A 9,339-nucleotide genomic window follows, 5' to 3' on the forward strand; every position below is an offset into this window, starting at 1 on the left:
TATTTATGATCTTCTTCCAGAGTTTATTCTTAGGCTTGAAACTGTTTATAGAAAAATACTCCAGTCTAATCTAATTACACTTTTACAGACTTAAGTGATACAATACAAAATGCAAACTTAGATTATCATACAACTTACTTAGGGTTGTCAAATTGACTTATTCTTGTTATAGTACAGGCATGTCTTGCACAACAATCTCCCGCAATTTGTGAGAAGATTGCTTATCACAAATTCATGTCTGTTAACAAGACTAAGTGACTAACCCCGAGTTATAATGGAAAATTAGACTTATACATACAAATTGACACAAATACAACATTTATACATTAGGTGATTTCTTGAGTTTAACAGATACATACTTCAGACAAATGTCTCATCTCCTGTTTCTTCTCTAATGAGGTCCTTTAAATTTACAAGTAATTCCAGTTCCTCAATGATTGGAGTTCCTTTTAAAGCTTCCACAAGTTTGAGTTTGTCATGTATTGCATAGTTACTCAGTAAATCAATCCTAAATCTTGAGAATGTGCCAGCTTTGACATTTAGAAATTTCCCATCTTTGGTAACTCTGCTCATCCCTTTTGCCTTGAGATCTTCAAATCTTTGAATGTACATTTCTATTTCCTCATCATGTTTCCTCTTCCTCTCATCATATTTAGCCTTATTTCTTGCTCTTCTTTCTTCCCTTTCTATCAACCATTCAGCTAAAACAGATCTCCATACCCTGGTTGCAGTATCCTTATCCTTCAATAAGCTTATCACTCTCTTAATTTCTGTGGATGAAAAGGTGTCCATTAAGTTGCTGCCAAGAAATGTGAAGGACCCATCCTGATAGTAGATTCTTACTTCCCTTAGTGTTACAACCCAAATTCTGACCATTTCCTCAGCTAGTTGTTGAAAGTAGTCTTCATCTGAGATGCACCAGTTAAGAGGTAGAAAATTACTTTGATTATAGCAATTCCAGATGGCCCTCTCAGTGACTTGAATTTTCTTAGGTTTTTTCTCAACAGACTTATAGTGAATTTTGGTTGATGGCTTAGCATAAGGTAGGTTTAAGATTTTCTTAAGAAATGTTTGATTTGAGGTGATTGGTATTTTTAAGAAAGGTGTTAGCAGTTTGTTTGTACAAGAATTTAGGCTTTGAGGTAGGAGGTGGTTCAGTGTATGAGTTTGTTAGCTTAGAAGGTTGAGCTTGGTTAATTTGGATTTTTAGGGTTTGTTGTGTTCTGAGCCATCTTGCTTTTTCTTCCTTCTTCTTTCATCCCCTTTATTCTTTTCATCTTCCTTTTTCTCATCCTTCTTCTTATCCTTGCTACTAGTTGCTTTAGAAGATTGACTTGGATTTGAGCCAGAAGGCTTTTGCTCATCATGCTTCTTCTCATCATCATCCTTGTCATCTTTTAAGTTGAATTGAGTGGTTGGCAACATGGTGTCGGCATTTACCAAATACCTTTAAAGAATTCTGATCATTTATTCATCTTCAATTTTCTTGATATTTTTGTACTTTAAATCAGATTAAAGAGTCATGATCAACCTCATGTTCCCTCTCATACAGTTCTTGGGAACATTGAAGATTTTGTTTTTCTTGGTCTGTGAGCCGATGTAGGACACCCCCTTGCTTGGATATATAGGCTTCAGGAAAAGCTGCTATCTGTGCACTTTTAAGCTCATGAAGAAGCTGAGTGTCCTCTATGATGACTACATGTACTTTGTCAATCACAACATCTAGCTCAGATGCCCTTAGTGTTCTGAGATTTGAAAGGGATACTTGAAGGCATCTATCCACACCACCATCATTGATGTTGACAACAATCCTCTTCTATAAGTACTTCTCAACATTCACAACTACTGCCCTGATTGAGTTGATAGTCTTGGCCAATGCTCTTTTATATGTGATGTAGTTATTTTGAAGAGACATCCTCAGGACTCAAAGAAGTTCACTGAATTCTTGATCTGAATTCTTGATCTTGATTTGGTCCTTCTGCAGCCTTGATGAGTCTTTCTTTTCCCACATCTTGAAATTGTTGAGTTTGTGAAGAACTTTGACCAACCTGAATAGGCTCTTTAGATTTAGATTTAGCATCCCTGGATTATTGAATCCTAGCCTCAATCTCCCCCTTAGTCTTGGTGACAGGCATGAGTAGGGGAGTTGGTAATTCTAGCCTTATATCTTTAGGTAGTGAGGGAAATGGCATGTTGAGCTTCCCCATGATGGCACCCAAAGCAACTTAATTTTGCATTTAGAGATGCTTATGAGAGTCCACCAGGGTTTTGATGTCTATCAGTTGACTCTGCACCAAAGATGTAAAAGCATGTACTTGTGCACTTAGTGAGTCATTGGAGGATTGGAGAGAAGATACTTGGTGTTGCAGTTCTTGAACTTGCAGCGTGGATGAGGATTGAGATGTGGAGGAGGTAGAAATCCCAAAAGTGTCATGCACAACCTTCTTAATTTCATCCATGAGCAAGGCTGAAGGAGTGTATCTGCTAGAGTGCATTTGATCTAGCTTCATTCTTGTATCATTAGAATGAATGATATTATTTTAAACTTGTTCATTCTGGGCCACAAATGAGGTCTTGAGATTCTTGACACTTGTTTCCACTCTACTCAGATCATACCTTGACATCTGATCAGCAAAATTTGAGAATTTGGTTTTGATCTCAGTTTGAGAAGGGATGATTTGATCCATCTTTTCCCTCACCATTTTCATCATTTTGTCTTGATATCCAGTTAGTGTTATTTGAAATGCCTTTCCAAAGTTATGGAAGGCCTTAATTTGAGCCTTGTATACATCATTGATGGCATCATACACTTCTTGAGGAGTTAGATATCTAGCATTACTTCCCAGAATAGTGATGTACTTCTCTCTAAAATTAAGTAGCACAACATCCATTTCAAAAGAGAATTCTTTATCTATCCAAGCATCACAGTTTGCATCCTGACCAGCTTCATCAGCAATTTTGGCTTGATTTTCTTCAACATCTGTCTGGTAGGTAAGCATGATGTATTGATAGTCCTAATTTGACGTATTGGATGTGAGCAGCTGTTGAGAAATTTGTGCAAGGCCTCCAAGCTGATCAACTCTAAGATCTTCAATGGTTGAAGGTTGATCTGCAGTTTCTTGGAGCCACTGGGAGATGAGATGGGGTTGTTGAGGTTGAGAAGTTGAGGGTTGGTGTGTAGGGTCAGAACCACCTGTGATAGGAGTCACAGTTTGACTCACAGATAGCTCTGTGTTAATGACAATTGAATTGGAGGAGATTTGACTGGATTACTATCATGTACACCAGCCTCAAACCCTTGTGCTACTTGCAAAGCACTGTCACATGAATGTGATAAACTCGCCTCTCCCATAACAAGGTCATTGGCAATTGTACTCCCAACTTCAATTGTTAGAGCAATTTTAGCCAGGGTTTTAAGGGGAGTTGTTCCTGTGACAGGAACCTCCAATTGAATTGGAGAGGATTTAGATAGCTCCCCCTCAGGAGTACTACCTTCAAACCTTACAGTCTATGAAGACTGATTTGCACATGAAGGTGCATTTTCAACTACCATGGGGTCTTTAGTGAAAACTGATGAATCCTCCATGTTTGTGATGGTGTCATCAAGGTCTACCCCAGCTAGTAGCCTCTCACCATCTAAATTTGGTGTCTGGGTGGTGAGCAGGGTTTCCTGAACCATGTCACTTGAGTGAGTTTGTACTTGAGGAATGGATTCAAGTGCAGTGTGTGAAGAAGAAATTTGAGAGATTAAGAATTATTGTTCACTAGTGAGTGTTGGCAGCTCCCCCTGAATAGATGAGGGAGCTTCAATTGATGTGCTCTCATGGTGTGTGTCATCCTTGTTTCTCCTTTCATATACTTGAACTTTGTCAAGTACAGGTGCAGAGTCTGTACAAGGTGCATTTAGGAGAATGCTCTTTTCAATAGAGACACCCTATTGAGAGGATGCCCCTAGAGTCTGTTCAAGTCCCTTGTTTACAACTACATCCTTTTGAGAGGATGCAGAGGTTCCTTGAGTGGTCAACTAAGTTTTATTTTTCTTATTTGTTCTTTTAACCAAAGGTAACTCAGGTTGTGTTTGTTCCTCACTACTCTCATTCAATATAGTAAGGGTTACCTTATTTCTCTTCTTTTTACTCACTTCACCCTTTTGCGAGGATGAAGTGGTTGATTTTCTAGCAGCTATTTATTTTGAAGAAGTAGGCTCAATATGGGAAGGTCCCTATGGGTGTGCCTGTGTTTGTGCTTCCACAGGTGATATGTGGATTTTATATCTACTTGGAACGCTTTATTACAGGCTTAAGTTGGTGTTTTGGACTCAAGTTTTTGGTATTTTTGATGTGTTTATGTGTTATTAAATTACAGGCATTAGTTGGATGAATAAATGAGCTTTTCAAGGGAAATATGCTGAAAGGAGGTCAGATTCTGAAGTCAATATCATTCTCATATTGAAGAGCATCCCAATAGCTTCGCGTGAAATGTTGATTCGCTAAAATTGGATGAACGGAGATCAAGTTACAGCAGAAACAAGAAATTGTAGAAACATTCAAAAGCTTGGCGCGCCCGCACGGGGAAGCGGGGCGGCCGCGCCAGAGAAGCAAAATTTGCGCGTGCCTGCGCGGAGAGTGGGGTGGCCGCGCGGGGTCCCTTTAGCAGAATCCTGATTTGACTTGAATTTGATGATTTTGAGGGCCCAGGTCATCCAGAAGCATATATAAGCCAATAATAATTCATTTTTAACAGCAAGGAGCGAAGGGAGAGCAATACGAAGACCTAGAGAGCACAAGACAGCTACGAAGAAGAAGACTTTTATATTCTTCAATATAGTTGATACTTGGATGCTTGTTTTCGATTTGTCTTTGAACCCTAGGACTCTTATATTATTTTATATCATGTTTTCATTGGAACCCATGGTGACGATGAGTTTGATTATGAACTAATTATTGTCATGGGTTTCTGACAGATTTATTTATGGATTTTAATAGTTAATTATTTTATAATCTTTAGTGTGTGGTGATTTATAATTTTCTAGTTTGGTTGTGCTTATTCGTCTTTAATGCGTAGCTAACATCTAAGATTGTTTGTTAATCTCTATTGAAGCGACAGTGAATATAGAGGTTTAGAACTTACCATGGTAGCATAGGTTTATGTATGAATTGACATGCATAATTCGTGGGTAATTTTAACCATCTTATTCACCCTATGTAATCACGATAGATAACTTGCTCTAAAACCATTATGTTTTTAATCTTTATAGACATATAGTGACTAAGCATAATTGGTGCCTATTCAACTTCTATCTTAATTATGGATGTTTGATAGTAGGGTATACGTATAACGAAAGTTAGGGTATACTAATTTCGTTTTATCTGATTAGTTGTCATCACCATCACATGCTAAGGTTAAAGGCATAACTTTGAATGAAGTATTTAATGAAGTTAGAATCTAATTTTATTCTCATATAAGTAATTCATTCTTAATTCTCTTAGTTAATGCTATTGAGTATAATCTCTTAGTTAAATCAAAACTCAAATTGTTATTTGTCTTAGCATTGAACGATAACCATACATTGTTGCATAAGTGCATAATCTGAAATTAACCTAAACCAGTCCCTGTGGGAACGAACCTGATTTATATCTTATACTACTTGTGATCGCGTATTCTTGCGTGTATTTTCGCGTTAGAATTACAGCGAACAAGTTTTTATCGCCGCTGCCGGGGATATCGGTGTTAAATTTAGTTTATGTGCTTGATATCAGTGGTCATTAAAGTTCACTGGTTCGGATATTTTACTTACTTGTTTACTTTGTTTGTGTTTCAGGTACTCTAGAGAGCGTGTATGCGAATGCGTTCTCAATCTCGTAAGGAAACACTGGACGGAGTTGAAGTAGTTGAAGAAGTTGAAAAAGTTGAAGAAGTGATCATTGCAATGGGAGAAGAAGCAGCGAATCTGAAGGCTTTGATGGATTATTCTCAACCGAAGATCAATGACATTCATTCTAGCATTATCAGACCAGCCATCGCGGCTAATACCTTTGAAATCAAGTCAAGCACAATTCAGATGGCGTAGAAATCAGTCCAGTTTGGGGGTTCTCCAACGGAAGATCCCAACATGCACATTAGAGATTTCATCGAGATCTACGACACTTTAAAGTTCAACAATGTTTTTAAAGATATTGTGAAGCTGAGGCTTTTCACATTCTCTCTCAGGGATAAAGCTAAGTGCTGGTTGCATTCCCTACCACCAGGTTCTATCAGTACTTGGGAGGATCTTGCTTAGAAGTTTTTTACTAAATTCTTCCCTATGGCGAAGACAACTGCAATCAGGAATGCTCTTACTCAATTTGCGCAGCAATCGGGAGAATCTTTGTGTGAGGCATAGGAGCGCTACAAGGAGATGCTTAGGAAGTTTCCTCATCATGACATGCCTGATTGGATGATCATCAATTGCTTTTATAATTGTTTGGGAGCGCAGTCCAGACCCATGCTCAAGCAACATCAGGTGGAGTCTTATGGGCTAAGAGCTACGATGAAGCTTATGAGCTAATTGAATTGATGGCTGCTAATGAATATCAGAACTCAACTCAGAGACTACCTCAAGGCAAGGTAGCAGGAATTCTGAAGGTGGATACAACTACGGCTATAGCTGCTCAATTAAAGGCATTAACGATGAAAGTGGATTTTTTTGGCTAATTATGAAGTTAATCAGATCATTAGTGCCTGTGAGCTTTGTACAGATGCGCATGAAATGGAGCAGTGTGCTATATCTAGTGAGTCAGCTCAGTATATGAGCAACTTTCAGAGATCGCAGCAACCAATTCCTGCCACTTGTCATCCTAACAACCGCAATCATCCTAACTTCAGCTGGAGCAACAATCCGAATGCGGTGCAATAGCCTTATCAGCAGTTTGGAGCAAAGCAATTCAACCCTCCTAGTTTTCAATAACAGTATCCGACAAGACAACAACTCCAACTTTAACAACAACCGCATGGAAGTGCGGGTCAATCTACTAATGAAAAATCTGAATTGGAGTTGAGGCTTATGTGCAAAAGCCAAGCGGTTTCTATCAAGACTCTGGAGAATCAAATTGGGCAAATTGCCCATGCTTTGCTGAACCGTCAACCAGGAACTCTTCCTAGTGATACCGAAGTTAATCCAGGCAAGAGGGAAGTCAAGAAGTAGTTGAAGGCAATCAAATTGAGGTATGGAAAGGTCGCGAGCCCCCAAATTCAGCAAGATGAAGATTCTGAAGATTCTGTTCAGAATGCAGGTGCATCTGCACCTTTGCCAATTTTAGAAATTGAGATTGTAGCTGAAAAAGTTATGCAGAAGGATGCCGAGGTAGAACCGAAGAAGAAGGTTGTCGAAAGCAATCCTCCTGAGGGTAATACAAGGGATAAACAGGTCTACCCACCTCCGCCATATCCTAAAAGACTTCAGAAGCAGAAGTTCGATAAACAATTTGCCAAGTTTTTGGAGGTTTTCAAGAAGCTGAACATTAACATATCTTTTTCTGAAGCTCTAGAACAGATGTCGAGCTATGCTAAGTTCATGAAGGGTATTCTATCTCGGAAGATAAAACTAGAGAAGTTGGAAACCGCTGCTCTAACGGAAGAGTGCAGTGATATGCTGCAACATAAACTACCTCCTAAGCTTAAAGATCCAAGAAGCTTTACGATACCTTGCACCATTGGCAATATGTCATTCGACAAGTGTTTGTGTGACTTGGGAGCTAGCATCAATTTGATGCCCTTTCCCGTTTTCAAGAAAATTGGACTACCTGATCCAAAACCGATGAATGTGTCTTTGCAACTGGCTGATTGTTCCATTACTTATCCGCGAGGTGTAGTGGAAGATTTATTGGTTAAAGTGGATAAACTCATCTTCCTTGCTGATTTCGTCATTCTAGACTTTGAGGAGGATAAGAAGATTCCCATTATCTTGGGAAGACCATTCTTAGCTATATGTCGAACTCTAATCGATGTGCAAAAGGGTGAACTAACCATGAGAGTTCAAGGTTAGAATGTCACGTTTATTGTCTTCAATATAATGAAATTCCCTACTGATGATGAGGAGTGCTTTAAAGTGGAATTGGTCAACTCTGTAGTGACTTCGAAGCTTGATCACTTGCTAAGGACTAATGCCTAAGAAAGAGCTTTAACGGGGGATTTTGATAGTGAAGATGAAGAAGCGGAAGAGCAAATGCAGTATTTGAATGTATTCTCATGGAAAAGGAAGTTGGACTTGCCGTTCGAGTCTCTTGGTTTAGAAGAGCTGAAAAATTCTCCAAAGCATCTCAAGCCATCTATTAAAGAGGCTCCTACACTTGAGCTCAAACCACTTCCTAATCACTTGAGGTATGCATTTTTAGGTGATGCATCTACTTTGCCTATTATTATTGCATTTGACCTTTCAGGAAGTGATGAAGACAAGCTCTTGAGAATTCTAAGAGAGTTTAAATCAGCAATTGGGTGGACTATAGCCGATTTTAAGGGAATCAACCCTTCTTATTGCATGCATAAAATTCTACTTGAGGAAGGAAGTAAGCCCAGTGTTGAGCAAAAAAGGAGGTTAAATCCTATCATGAAGGAGGTTGTGAAGAAGGAAATTCTTAATGGCTAGATCAGGAATCATTTATCCTATCTCTAACAGTTCGTGGGTAAGCCCGGTGCAGTGTGCCCAAGAAAGGAGGCATTACGGTTGTAGCTTATGAGAAGAATGAGCTCATCCCTACTCGGACAGTCACAGGATGGAGATTTTGCATGGATTATCGAAAGCTGAATAAAGCCACAAGGAAAGATCACTTCCCGCTTCCATTCATTGATCAGATGCTTGACAAGTTGGCTGGACACGAGTACTATTGTCTTCTGGATGATATTCGGGATATAATCAGATCTGCATTGCTCCAGAAGATCAAGAAAAGACCACGTTTACTTGTCCATTTGGCACTTTTTCTTTTCATCGAGTCTCTTTCGGACTTTGTGGTACGCCTGCTACTTTTTAGAGATGCATGATGGCCATTTTCTCAGATATAATTGGCACTAATATGGAGGTGTTCATGGATGACTTTTCCGTGTTCGGGACTTCTTATGATGAATGCTTGCATAATCTTGGTTTGGTGCTGAAAAGATGTGTTGAGACCAATATGGTGCTCAATTGGGAAAAATGTCACTTCATGGTGCAACAGGGTATCATTCTTGGGCACAAGGTATCTAGCAAGGGTCTTGAGGTGGATAAGGCCAAGGTGGGGGTCATTGAAAATCTTCCTCCGCCAATCTCAGTTAAAGGAGTCCGCAGTTTTCTTGGTCATGCGGCTTTCTATCGACGATTCATCAAAG

General features: G+C 39.2%; 1 non-coding gene across 1 annotated transcript; it reads right to left on the reverse strand.

The window, feature by feature from the left end:
* Positions 1–6,319: 6,319 nt before the first annotated feature.
* LOC141694569 (small nucleolar RNA R71) lies at positions 6,320–6,426 on the reverse strand. Its single transcript, XR_012563859.1, has one exon. It is a non-coding gene; the product is annotated as a small nucleolar RNA R71 (small nucleolar RNA).
* Between the last annotated feature and the right edge of the window lie 2,913 nt (positions 6,427–9,339).

This window comes from Apium graveolens, chromosome 10 (assembly GCF_009905375.1).
Source record: "Apium graveolens cultivar Ventura chromosome 10, ASM990537v1, whole genome shotgun sequence".
Classification (NCBI taxonomy): Eukaryota; Viridiplantae; Streptophyta; class Magnoliopsida; order Apiales; family Apiaceae; genus Apium; species Apium graveolens.